Source organism: Lytechinus variegatus, chromosome 6 (assembly GCF_018143015.1).
Source record: "Lytechinus variegatus isolate NC3 chromosome 6, Lvar_3.0, whole genome shotgun sequence".
NCBI classification, from domain to species: Eukaryota; Metazoa; Echinodermata; class Echinoidea; order Temnopleuroida; family Toxopneustidae; genus Lytechinus; species Lytechinus variegatus.
The window spans coordinates 999,363-1,011,612 of NC_054745.1; positions in this window are offsets into that span (position 1 = coordinate 999,363).

The window sequence follows — 12,250 nt, forward strand, 5'->3', positions numbered from 1 at the left end:
TCTGTATATTATATCAATAGTTTTTGGGGGTGTAAAATCCGAATTATCTAAGGCACGGTCCCATAGAACTTGCGGATGCAAAACGGATGTAAAACGTTGGAAAACGCTATGCATCCGTTGTTTACCCATTGCATACATCTTTTATACGCTATATTCTTCGAGCATCCATCCACTGTGATTTCACCCGCTCAAACAGTTTTGAGCTGCACAAAACTTTCAGAACGGATGAATTTTCCGCCGTTTACCGTGTACATGTATACATGCGACATAATTATACGAACAACGAACGTCCTATGTTAATTGTGCAAAATGAATGAAAAAAATGGATATCGGACCAACTGGTTATTAAACGAAATGGTGATTAGACGAAGTAGTGATTTGACTAAATGGTCATTATACCGAATGGTTATTATACCAAATCGTTTTTAGACGAAATGTTGATGAACGGAATGACTAAATAAAGGTACACCATGTGGTGAGAAGACGAGTTGGCAGTGGACGAATTGGCAACTCAAAGTATTATGAATTATACTTTAAAAAAATTTTGTTCCTTGAAGTTAGTTGACGCACTAAGTGTTGCTTTATGGGTACGATTCAGGAGTTAAAATGGCATTGTTGGTTTGGAATTATAAGATGGCATTGGGGAAGTTTGTAAACAAGTTAAGGTGAATGACTGAAGGGATAGCATGATGTTAAATACATCTTATGCTGTTTAGTAATGTCACAATTTACCAGTAAGAGCAATCATTGAACATTCATCGATTTTGAATTAGCATTCTCTCTGAGTAACAAACTTGTTTCTTCTTCTTATTTATTTAATATTTCGCCAGATGTTTTTGAAATTTTGTTTTTTGATAAAGGGTATTTTATTTGTTAATATTGTTACTTACGATATAAAATCTGTGTGTTTTAAGGTTGTTATGTGTAAAGGGGTTGCAGCTCTGCTTATTGGCCACTAATGATACCCTAAAGTAATAACGCTCGTATGGAGCGTTGTGGCCCAGTGGATTAGTCTTCGGACTTTGAAACAGAGGGTCGTGGGTTCGAATCCCAGCCATGGCGTAATTTCCTTCAGCAAGAAACTAATCCACAATGTGCTGCACTCAACCATGGTGAGGTAAATGGGTACCGGTAGGAAGTAATTTCTTAAAAAGCTGTGTGCGCTATGAACGCCTAGCTTAGCCGGGTAATATAGGAGCGCCTTGAGCACCTAACAAGGTGGATATGTGCGCAATATAAAAACCCTATATTATTATAATTATAAACATATTGTTAATATTGTTATTATTATTAGTCAAGTAGAACCACAACATGACCGTCAAGTTGGGGATATATGCATTTTTTTTGCTGAAAGTTTTAGTGTAGGGTGTCTACTTCAAGAATCCTACTGGTGCCACTTGGACGCCCTTGGGCATTTTTTTTAATTGACGTCATAGGCCACGCCCACTTTTTTACATACCTCTTATATATGACTTTCATATTTTATGAAATAAGCATGTCGTGTTTGGTATCAAATTAAAACTAATGAAAAATCAAATGCAAATATATCACTGGCATTTAAAAGACATCTTTGTAAGTGAGAGATCATTAAGGTCATAAAAGGTCAAATTGCATTACAAAATAATGTAAGTAATACATGTAAGGCGAAATACATGTCTTAAATAAAATAAGTTAGGAAGTATGGGCATCATGTGCTGAAAGTTAAGTTGAGGATGCGCATATTAAAAACTTGATGGGTGCAACCTTGGCATCTTGAGGAATTTTATTTATGTGACATCATACATTCCTCTTAATTGTTAATTCTCTATTGTGCGGAATATGTTTGATATCAAATTATAGCAAAAGCTAAATCAAATCCACAATTATGAATCACAAGGCATTTATACTGCGTTCAGACAATTTAAAGGTAATTTAAGGTCATGAAGGTCAAGTAAAGTCACAAATGTAAGCAATGCAACATATAATGCGTTCTCAATTGAGCATTAAATGTATTTTGGGCTGATAATCATATTGAAAATGAGCATATTTAGAATCTGACAGTTGTAACTTGGGTACACTTGGGGCAACATCATTTTCTGACGTCATAGACTACACCATCCTTTTCATATAGGTCAACCTCTTAATTATGATTTACAGTTAATATCTCTTTTCTAGTGTACGGAATAAATCATGTTTGGTATCAAACCAAAGCTTATGGGAAAATGGAATGTACATTTATACAAAAATAAATCACATACCAAGATCACCTTTAGGTAATTTTAGCTCATGAAAGCTGTAATGAAGGCGGGAGCTTATAAGTATTTTAAAAAGTGTAAATTCCTTTAAAATTTCGATCTACACTTTGTCATGTTCGCTTCACACTTGCAGTATGAATTATGAAAAAAACATGATTCGACGGCTGGGCGGCAACTGCATTAAGCCTCATAGAACAGGGTGACATCGACTTGCATCTGCAAGGGGAGGAACCACTTTGTCATGAACAAGTACGGGTAGGCCTAATGTTCTTTTCCACGTACTCGGGTAGGCCTAAAGTCTTGTTCCACCTAGTATCAGTTATCTTCTGAAGATATCATGGGAGTAGAGCGTATATATATTTTTTCTCTGACAACACTGACATTTGTGTTCTACCAGACTGTTCTCTTTTAGGATTTACAAGTTTTCAACTGATGAGAAAGTGATCGATATTGTAATGTATTGTAAGTTATGGTATGCAAACTAGCAGGAAAAAAACTGGCTGTACACAGACAATATATTATGTGGGGATACCGTATTGTGTCAATCTGGCAAGGGAACGAGTTGCACTCTGAACTTGCTTAATCCTCTCCCAGTCTGATTTGCCCCTCTTCAGTCTCGATTGCATGTTAAGTTATACTTGTGTTTAGAATGGCACAAAACGATACACCAAAGTCATGAAAGTGACAAACGCTAGCCCTAGAATATGCATGGTGGCCCCCGATATTAATACACAAGGAAAAAGGTCTGACAATGCCATGATGGGAGTATCCACTGTGCTATGAACAGGTACAGGAATGTCCTCATAACTTATACTTCTAATCCATACATAAAAGGTTAGTTGAAGGGCCAGCAGGGGAGTCTTTCGGTAAGATTTTCTCCGGATAAAGATCTTGGAGAAGACTTCACTTTCCTGACTTTTCAGTTGGGGTAGGCTCTTAATCTTTACATTTATTATTAGTTAAGAAAGAGATCAACTTTGAATACTACTTTACAGGTTCAATTGATTCTGATTCCCGTCCATTTCTTCTACATAAGGCTCTGTAGAGTAAGCAGTAAGTTCAGAGTGAAAGTGAAAAAAGCCCAAGGGTGCCCAAGTGGCACCCGTCGGATTCTTGAAGTAGACACCCTACACTACAACTGTCACCAAAAAATGCATATATATACCTAACTTGACGGTCATGCAATAATTTTGATCATATCTAAAATGTGGAAAAATCTTCAGGATATTACAAACGTATAATTTTACAGCACTTGATTTTGATACGCACTATTTATTATATATACATGTATATAAAATGATTTTTACTGAGTCCTGCAGAAAGTCAAGAGCAGGATATGCTTATCATTATTTTAAGAAAATGTAGGAGGAAAACACAAGCTTATATGTTAAGGACTTATAAATAGGCATGTAATTATTTTTTTCTCAGATCATGAAAAAGGAGTTATATAAAGTACAAGATAATGTTTGGGCAAAGTCCTAACTGAACAAGGTATGACTACATTCATTTGAAAACGATACATTTTAGGTGTGATGTATATATTCCGAATTGATTGTATCTACATGTATTGAAACATCACTGGAATCTGCCAATATCATATATAACTGCCAACAAACAAGCGTATGAAACGTTTATACATGTATAATTTGAGGAAACATTGAGGAAACATGAAACAACACAAGATATACAGTAATAAGTTTTAAATATTTATCAAATATACAGTGCGTATCAAAAAAAAGTTTACAAAATACAGTACTCAAAATATTTATATATTCAAAATCCATACACAGCATCCCTCATGCCAGTTCCAAAATGGGTTCTGAGGAGTGAGAAAAGATAACTTTTGAGTTCCTGTGGGGTGAAAGAAATAAAATTAATAAAAATACTATGTATCTGGATTACCATTTGGGAGGTCTTAAAATGATGAATTTTGAACTGTTAATAAAAGCACAGAGAGTTATGTGGGGAAAAAAACTTATGGAAAATAACGAAATGAAATGGAAGTTATATTTTAATCACGCTACACAACATGTAGGCTGAAATTTCATTTTTTCTTGTTACTATTTACTTGGCCTTTTGAATTTAACATTGCCAAAATTCTATACAGATCTTCTGGAAGTGTGGATAGAAACGAGGAATTTCCAGCAGAGTTATGAACCATACAAAGGAAATTAAGTAATGTTTAATAATAAATTCATACCAGTTAACGGAAAGTGAAAATTTGACAGAAAGCTTTTTGACAAAAAAATATATAGATTGAACCACATAATGGATAGTGACGGAAATTTGATATCCCATGGATACTTTCAACGACGAGGATTAGAACCCAATGATGTTCAATTGATTAGCAAGATCTATGATACACTTCCGGTCAGCTGGAAGAGAAATATGAGAACAGATAGAGAAACTATTCCTGATGATCCTGACATAGTTTTTTTAATTAGGGACAAACGTTGTAGCAATAAGTAACATTGCATAAAAAAAAGAAATATACAACATTTCTTAACCAGAAAGCAATAACACCTGGAGTATTCACAAGACTAAAGTGTAACTACCGTCTTTCAGATAAAGACATAGAAAATATTTTCAAAAGAAAAATGCAATTTACATTAAACAGCCGACTTAAAAGGGTTCCAATTTAAATCAATACACGGAATCATTTATACAAATCAGCATTTGCATTTATTTGGGAAAGTTGATTCTATTCTGCATGTTCTGTGTAGCTACTGTAAAAAAGAAGAAGAGACTTTAATATCGTCATTTATTTTTTTAATGCGAAAAAGCAAAATTAATATGGAGAGACTGCGAGAATATTTTTGACTTTGTTTCTTTCACCAATCTTACTTGAAAAGACATATTTTGGGCGATAAAATAAGCAGATCAAGGAAAAGAAAAATTGGTTAATCACTTTATAATCCTTGTGAAGTATTTAGTTTTCAGTGGTAGAGATAACAATTCAGAAATAGTTTTGAATAAGATTAAACTTAAACTTAAAGTAGATGAATTTGAAGAAAGAAAATTGGCATTAAATAGAAATAAATACCCCCTTCACTTTAAAAATGGGAATGTTGGGAGGAGTTTAGGGAGAGCTAGATGTGCAAAAAAAAATAATAAAAATTAATAAATAAAATGAAAATGAATAAATAAAATAAATTGAAAAAAAGATAGATAAATGAAAAATAAATGAAAAATAAGATAAGAATAAAAGAATAAATAAAATGAATAGCATGTAATAACGATAATGAATAAACTATTTTTAGGTTTGAGAGTATTTTTCATTAATACATGCATGTATATGTACATATATTTTTTTTTCATTCTTACCATTCAGAAAAAGAGATCGTTCTTTCCGCCCCCACACGAGTAGAATGGGAAGGTTGTGACGACGAAGGGCATGGGAGGGGGGAGGGGTTATGGGGAGGTGTAGAGGGTAGGGGGACACATGTCTTGGAAGGGGGTTTGTATTTGTTTTGTTTTGCTTCCGTGTTTTTTTTTTTATTTCCTCTTTTCTTTCTTTTTTATTCTTGTTTTGCTTCTTGGCTATTTTCAAACTCCTTTTTATAAACAAGGGTGGGGGGGGTGGTAGGTAGTTAGGGTTCAGGGCCAGAGGCTGATGTTGTTATAGGATATGAAATATTTGAGGAATGAGGCCAAGGTGGGGAGGGGGTATGGAAAATCCTTGTTAATGGCTTCAATTCGACTAGGTTGTATTAATGATTGGCTTTGTGTATTTGGAAAATCTGTTTTGAACATTTTGACAATAGAAAAAAACGAGTACGTTGAGTTTCATTAGGTTTTATTGTAACACTAAAGGAAAAATAAGAAAATGTAAAGTGTTAACTACATGAATTTACAATGTATTCATATATTAATTTGTAAAGATATATTGTATTTGACGTATGTTACGATCTTATACTAAAGCGAATCGTGCTTATAGTGTAACTCGCCGGGTAAGTTCGCGTAAAAGTGTTCTATTGCAAATATAATGTACGAGCGCACAGTGAATGGGGGAGTTTATGCAAGAATATCGCTTCTATAAAATATTCCAGCACAAACACTCTCTATGTTCCTTTTTTCCAACTACTTACGTTTTCTTTTTTTGGGTGGGGAGTTGTAGTGAGTTCTAGAAAAAAACATATCTTTCTCATCAAAAAATAAAAGAGATTTAAGACATATAATAACCTGGTAAAAAAAAACTGCAGCATATGTTTTCATTTAGAGCAAATCATAGGCGATCGTGTACGTGTGCGTGCAGTGGATCCTATGCGTGCATCCGGTGCGTTGGTGTACAAACAAATGGTACCAAACTACACAGAGTCAGTGCGCGCACACACCGGACCAAAGCACTGGACACATAAGCTAGGGAGCGGGTTACTAAACAGTGCGTATCAAAAATATGTTCACACTTTGAAAAAGCCCTGGGAATTAAAAAATATACAACATTTGGGTAAATTTATCACATTCAATCTTAGGTTTGGGTCTCATCTATCCAATGAAAGTAAAAGTTTTGACAGAATTTTACACTTGAGTGAGCACTGTCCATTTTTGTAAAGCTCGCAGAAATCTGTTTGCGCAGAATGCTCGTGTTCACGCTGTGTCAAGGGGAAAAGGCAAAATTAAACTTACCCTTGTTACATATATGAATAATTGTAAAAGAATTTTAAAAGCAATTACATTTATCTATTAGTTATTTCCCTTTAAGGATAGCCAAGAATTGTAAAGAACATTCCAGGATGTCTTTTTATTATGCAGGCCTTGCCTATTTTTAAAGGCCAAGGAGTTTTATTGTTGAATAAGGAAAAGCCAAACAATAGAATTGTATTGGTAGTGGAAATGAATAGGCTTAGGTATTTTGTTTACACTGTTGATTTCAATGAGGTCATTCAAGAGTGTTCTGGATTTTGACTGCTCCTGAAAGGAGAAAGTTCTTTTGGAAGACAATTCTAGAAGCTTGTAGATTAGTCGAAATTTGAGAATGATCTAGAACACTTGTAATTAGTATAAAAGCTGCAGATTTTTCAAGATGATCATCACACCATCACATCATATTAGATCACACCATCACATCATATGAGAGCAGGAGATCACATCACATCATATGAGATCACTTCACCAGATCAGATCAGAGCAGTTTATGCATCAATGAACTGTTTGCAGTTATTTTGAGAGAGAAATTATCAGTTCTCAACATCATCAACCTGTTCAATGAACACGCTTCAACCCATGGATTGCTGAAATTGACTGTTAATCATCATCAACATCGTCTTCACGGACATTTCAACTCGTTGCAGTGACTCTTATTATTCATCGGACTTCAACCTCAGTTTCATCATCGCCATCATTGTGAATTTTCGCCAGTCAACTGGGATTTTTATCATTTGGATTATTACTTGGATATAGCATCATCACTTCGGGATTTTACATCGGACACTTCAAGAGATTTATGTAAGATCATTATTTGTTTTATTTATGTATAATTATTTCCTGTAATAAAAAAGAGGAAATAAAAAAAAAATCAAATTTACTTGTTATTTGTTGCAGTATCGTAACAAATAATTTTGGGGGCTTGTCCGGGAAACGAAAACCAAATTTGTATAAGCCAATTTGAAACTAAAACCAGTTTTTCAGGAAACGAAAGCCAATTTGAGACGAAAGTCAGTTTGAAACAAAAGCCAATTTGAATTGGAAACATTTTGGAAACATTTTGGAAAGTTCTAGAATATACTGTACTGTGTTATTACGTGCTTGTATTTGTGTATATTCACTATGGCTACATTTGATGTTGAAGAATTTCTTGCAATGACAGAATTGTCATATGATCATTTGAAGTCACTGAAGAAAGATGATTTGATAACAGTTTGTGATCATTTGGGTGTATCTCTAGCCCCAGGTTTAAAGAAGGCAGAGATAATTGACTTGTTAGCTAGTCACATGAAGCTTACAGAGGAGCCTGAAACTTCTATCAATATGTCAGAGGATGCTCAGATCCAACTGGCAAACATTGAATTGGAAAAAGAGAGAATCAAACAAAACCTTGAAATGGAGAAAATAAACATTGAAAAGGAGAGAATGAGATTGGAGTACCAGTTGAAATTGAAAGAAATGGAGTTAGCTCATGCAAATACTAACTCTGCTAAAGATAAATCTCCCCAAGGCTTTGATGTGGCGAAAAACATTCGCCTTATGCCAAAATTTGATGAAGAGGGAGTTGATACATATTTTGTGTCATTTGAAAAAGTGGCCAAGAGACTGAATTGGCCCGAGGAATACTGGACTCTTCTCCTCCAAAGTGTTTTTGTTGGAAAGGCTGCAAAAGTCTATTCTTCACTCTCTGAAACGCAATCATGTGACTATGCTACAGTAAAAGAAACAATTCTCAATGCATATGAGTTGGTACCAGAAGCGTACAGACATAAATTTAGGAACATGCAAAGACAATCAGGCCAGACGTATGTTGAATTTGCTAGGGAATAAGAAATGATGTTCGATAAGTGGTACAGATCACTGAAAGTTGACAAAGATTTTGTTCACCTTAGGGAAGTTGTCCTCCTAGAAGAATTCAAAAAGAGTCTTCCTTTTGGCATTAAATCTCACTTAGGTGACCACAGAGTTACTGAAGTCAGTAAAGCAGCCATAGTAGCTGATGAATTTGAGGTCACACATAAAGGTAGTGGAGATAGGCCTCCTTTCAAGAATTATTGGAAAAAGAAAGGTAAAGGGTCATTTGAATCCCACAATAAACCTAGTGAGGGAAAATATGCAAGCAAGGACAAAGACGCTAAAAAGAATCAGGCTAGTGGGGGCACAGAATCAACCAAAAGGTCTGAGAGTCGTAGTTCCAAAATTTGTACTCATTGTCATAAATCGGGACATTTGAAAGAATCATGTTGGAAATTGGTTGGAATGCCAACCAAAACTAAGAAAGACATGGGTTTTGTCAAGCAAACAAGTGTTCCCTCGATGGAGTTTGTTCCATCAGAGCCCAATCAAGATGTTGAGAGTGTTTCTCTGGTATTTGCTGATAAAGTCAAGCAGGTTGATGAAACTTTTAGAAGTTTTTTGCATGATGGTGAAGTATCCCCTTGTTCGACTGGTGCTGCTGGTAGGTCAGTGGTGATCCTTAGGGATACAGGGGCTGCACAGTCCCTGTTGGTGCCAGGTGATTCGGCTCTTCCTCCGGAGAGTTCAGAGAATGCCAACGTCTTAGTTCAAGGTATTGGCCCAAATTTCATGTCGGTTCCTTTGCATAAGGTCGACTTAAAGTGTGACCTAGTTAGTGGTCCTGTGACTGTTGGTGTCGTTCCAGAATTACCCATGAAAGGTGTTGATTTCTTGTTAGGTAACGACTTGGCTGGAGATAAAGTTGTTGCATCTCCAGTGGTTTCGGAAAAGCCCGTTGAGGTAGCTGAAACTGAATTGTTGCAGGAAGATTTTCCAGGGATTTTCCCGGATTGTGTTGTTACTAGGTCTCAGACTCGTAGAGCTGAAAAGGATGATGCGGAATCTGCTGATGTAGAGGAGAGTACTGATGTCTGGTTAGCTGAAACCTTTTTCAAGGATTTGAATGGGGATAGTGTTGAAGGCTCTGTTGCTAACAATGATAGTTTGTTTAGTAAATCCTCCCTTGTACAGGCACAACAGGCAGACCCAGAATTAAAAAGCTTGTCACAAAAAGCATGTTCTGAGGCTGAGGCTGATAAGGTTCCTGAGTGTTTTTATGTCAAAGATGACATTTTGATGAGGAAATGGAGACCTCCCCGGAGACCAGCTGATGAAGATTGGTGTATAATTCACCAGGTTGTAGTTCCTCCTTGTTACCGCACAGATATTCTGAAAATGGCTCATGAGTTACCTATGGCAGGTCATGTCGGTATTCGGAAGACAGAAGATAGAATTATGAGGCATTTCTATTGGCCTAAGATGCACAAAGATGTTGTGCATTTCTGTAAGACATGTCATACATGTCAGATTATTGGTAAGGCACAGCCTTCTATCAAGCCTGCTCCATTAATACCCATTCCTGCATTTGATGAACCTTTTACTAGGGTTCTTGTTGATTGTGTCGGACCCTTACCCAGAACTAGGTCGGGTCACAGATTTCTCCTGACGATTATGGACTTGTCTACACGGTTTCCAGAGGCGATACCTTTGAGAAGTATCACTGCAAAGACAGTGGTGCAGGCGTTAGTGCAGTTTTTCACTAGGTACGGTCTGCCGAAGGAAATTCAATCTGATCAAGGGTCAAATTTCATGTCAGGAATATTTCAGCAAGTTATGAAGGAGTTGGGAATAAAGCAGATCAAGTCCTCTGCTTATCACCCACAGTCCCAAGGAGCGTTAGAACGCTATCATCAGACTTTGAAGACCATGATTAGGGCTTATTGTGAAGACTATCCCGATGACTGGGATAAAGGGATCTCATTCCTACTGTTTGCAACTAGGGATTCCCCGAATGAGTCCACAGGTTTCAGTCCATTTGAATTGGTCTATGGTCATGAGGTTAGGGGTCCTCTAAAGCTTATCAAAGAGAGGTTTATGGTTCAGGATGATGATGTAAACCTTCTAGACTATGTGTCAAAGTTTAGAGAAAGGCTCTCAAAAGCTTGTGATGTGGCTAAGGAACACTTGAAAGAGTCGCAGGGAAAAATGAAAGCTCATGCTGATAAAAATGCAAAAGAGCGAAGTTTCAAGCCTGGAGACAAAGTGTTAGTGTTGTTGCCTTTGCAAGGTGAGCCCTTGAAAGCTAGGTTTAGTGGTCCCTACATAGTCAAAAAGAAATTGAATGATGTCAACTATGTGATCAGTACCCCTGATCGAAGAAAGTCTCAAAGAGTTTGTCATGTAAACATGTTGAAAGAATACTTTGAGCGAGAGGCTAGTCAGCCAATAGGTACAACACAGGTCAAAGAAGAAGAAAAACATGTAGATGTACATGAAGAAGAATGCTATGGAAAGACAGATAATGAATTGTCTTATACAGATGTATCTAAGAACGAACCATGTGGTATAAAGTTGTCTAACTCAGAGATGTTAAGAAATATGGATGAGGCATTAAAACACCTGCCTGAAGATCAGAGAAATGATATATCTGGCCTGTTAAGAGAATATGAGAATGTATGTAAAGACAAACCAGGTCGTACACCTTTAACTGTACATGATGTAGACGTAGGTGATGTAAGACCTATCAAACAGAATCCTTATAGGCTCAATCCAAGCAAGTTGGAAATGGTGAATAAGGAAATACAGTTTATGTTAGATAATGACATAATTGAACCGAGTCAGAGTAGTTTGAGTTCTCCCATTGTAATGGTTCCAAAGCCAGACGGCTCTCAGAGATTTTGCATTGATTACCGAAAGGTAAATGCAGTAACTAAGACTGACTCGTATCCAATTCCTAGGTTAGAAGATTGTATTGATAGGGTTGGAAATTCTGCCTATATCACAAAGATAGACTTGCTTAAAGGATATTGGCAAGTGCCACTGACTGACCGAGCCAAAGAGATATCAGCCTTTGTCACACCTGAAGGCTTATTTCAATGCAAAGTCATGCCTTTTGGAATGAAAAATGCACCAGCAACCTTCCAAAGGTTGACAAATCAAGTGATTGCCGGACTTGACAATTGTGTCGTATACATTGACGACATCCTAATATACAGTGATACTTGGAATGATCATCTGAATCATTTGCGAGCACTGTTTGACAGGCTGGACAAAGCCAATCTAGTAGTGAATCTGATGAAGAGTGAATTTGCCAAGGCAAAAGTCACATATCTTGGTCATGTGGTTGGTCAAGGGCAAGTGCTACCAAGAGAAGCCAAGATACAAGCTATCTTAGACTTCCCAATTCCCACAACTAAGAAAGAATTGCTCAGATTCTTAGGTATGAGTGGCTTCTACAGGAAATTTGTTCCAAATTTCAGTACAGTGGTTAGTCCTCTGACAAACCTGCTGAAGGCAAAAGTGAAGTATGTTTGGTCTGACGAATGTCAAAGATCGTTTGAGAAATTAAAGGCCAT